This window comes from Panthera leo, chromosome B2 (assembly GCF_018350215.1).
Source record: "Panthera leo isolate Ple1 chromosome B2, P.leo_Ple1_pat1.1, whole genome shotgun sequence".
Classification (NCBI taxonomy): domain Eukaryota; kingdom Metazoa; phylum Chordata; class Mammalia; order Carnivora; family Felidae; genus Panthera; species Panthera leo.
In genome coordinates, this window is record NC_056683.1 from 138,750,751 (window position 1) to 138,753,222 (window position 2,472).

A 2,472-nucleotide genomic window follows, 5' to 3' on the forward strand; every position below is an offset into this window, starting at 1 on the left:
TCAAGTCTTACAGGTTTCTTACAGGTGCAGACCATATGCTGTAAATATTTCAGACCTAGGCTCTGAATGAAAAGTGTCGATCACTGGGCTTACGCTTTGAGCGCAACTGTTAGAATTTGTACACTTAAAGACGTTTGCTGACGTTCTTTAGGCTTTTTATGTGCTAAAAAGGAAATATGAAACAAAACGGGTGCAGTTCTAAAAGCAGATTTCTATCGGATTTGGCTAATAGGATGAGACTTGTCGCTTTGGGGTATCAGAGATTTTTGTGTTTGGTACATGTAAAAAATATGGCAAGGTACGGTTGGAGAAGAGTTTATTTTTAGTGGCAAAACAGGCCCATAAGTGATCTCAGAATCAGGTTTTCACACCTTAACCTGTCGAACCAAATAAGGTGTTTCATAATCTGGCTCCTGCCTGCCTTTTCAGTCTTGTCTAGGAGCTGTTCCCTGCGTCTCCCCTCCCTCGCCTCCTTACACACATGCACGACACACTGCCAGACACATCACACTAATTCCAAGTTGTCATTTCTAGACCTCTATCTGGAATGAATGAGCATTCCGCTTACGCTCTTATTCCGATTTCCATCTGCTGTTTACGCACACATCCTTCACGTGTCAGTCAAATAGCTTCTCCAGGAGCCTTTCCTTCCCCATTATCTCTAGGCATTTAAGCTCTTCCTCTTGTTGTAGGCAGTGCCTCTACTAGAACATGACTTTTGTTTTCAAACACATCTAGCAATGCTACCTTGCACAGTTGTGCAAGTTGTTCACTGCACAAGGCTATCCTGTCCAGTGGGTATTTAGAGGCTGAAATTTTGAACTCCACTTCCCAAACCCCTGGTGCACCACTCATCTCCACTGGAACGGGGCACCTTTTGTAATTCACCCCGAAATACAATGTGGGCTAGTGATGACCCTGCAGCCTGTCCCCACTACTGTATTCAGCACCCATCACAGACACTGACAGAGCAGGAGCTCAGTTAAGGTTCCTTGCATGAGTGAGAAAAGAAAAGGTCACTTCTATAGACGTCGAGAAAGTTGTGAAGCAAGAAAGGGTTTGGGGAAATTTCTCATGTAAGTCAGCGTATAGGAATGTGCTTCAGTTTGCTGTATCTTCTGTCTGGCTGTTCAGGGTGATTCTTAGATGTCTTCTACTTGATTACAGGGAAGAATCTGGGAGTATGAATTTATAGGTGGGCATCAGAGATGTGTGCCAACATGTAGTGGGCCTCCTTAGCTACTTTTTAAGGCACTAAGGTTTATACGTCTAATCATTTGCTGAGAGAAGGGTGCAAAAATCTTGAGAGTAAGGCCAAAAGAGCTTTGCTAAATAAACGTATGATGATAAATTGAACGCAAGTGCCATCTCATACAGGAACTGAAGACATTCTAAAAATCACAAAAGTTTATAAAATTGCGGTATAAAATCTCACTTGTCAGCGTCAGAAGAACTTGCCGGTGTGTGGAATCCTGGAATCTCTAGGATTCATAGCACAAAATGACTTGAAAGTTAACGTTTAGGACCAATTTTCCCATTTTTGTGGGTCAGGAAGCCTAGGACCAGGGACTTGTCTAAGGTCTCGCAGCTTATGTAGGAGCATAGCCGGGATGAGCTCTCAGATTTTCTGGCTTTTAGTTCACTGCTCTTCATTCAGGTACCTATTCGGGTGCCCGCATTCTGGATCTTCCACCGTTGGCTTCCGTTGGAAAACTTGTATAGTATAATTCTAATTTCTCAGGGAAGGGGACGTTCTCAGCACCACAGTGCCTGGTGTCACATGGGCATGTGGTAAATAATTGCTGAATGAAGGAGTGCGTGAACGAGCCAGCTGACAGTTTGCTTAAAGCAATTGTTTGACGTAGCACAAACCAAAGTCCTTGGAGTCCATTGTAGTGCAATTTGGCCTATGTGTTTGTGTTTCAGAGGTGCAGTAAAATGACACCTTTTGCTGGATAAACTTCATGGGAGAGATGGGTAGGAATTGCTTTCTATAAATATAAACCATGCCAGAACTCCTGACGAAAAGGCATCACAGAAAACTCAGGATTTGGAATCGGTAGGTCTTTCCACAAACGAGCCTTGATTGTGCAGGCCTTAAACGTCACTGGCCTCAGCTTCTTCATGTAACCTCGTCGGTCTCAGAGTCATCAGAGGGGTCCGGTGAGCTCCCGTGTGGGATAGTACTTTGCACACTTTGGAAAAGTGAGTAGCACCCAGATGAAAGTCAGAATCTATGGCAGGAAGTGCCTCTCAGACCCCGTGCTAGGCTCCAGGGAACGGTCCCATTTATTCCTCTGAAAAGAGCGTGGAGGTTTTTAGCGGAATGAAGAAGAAACTGAAGCCTGAACAACTGTCCCTCAGCCCTGAACAGGCATTTAGTGAGCTCCTAAGTTGTACTAAGTGCCTTAAGTCTTTGAAGTAAGAGAACTTCAAGTAGAGAAGAAAGGCAAGTGACATTGTGACATAAAA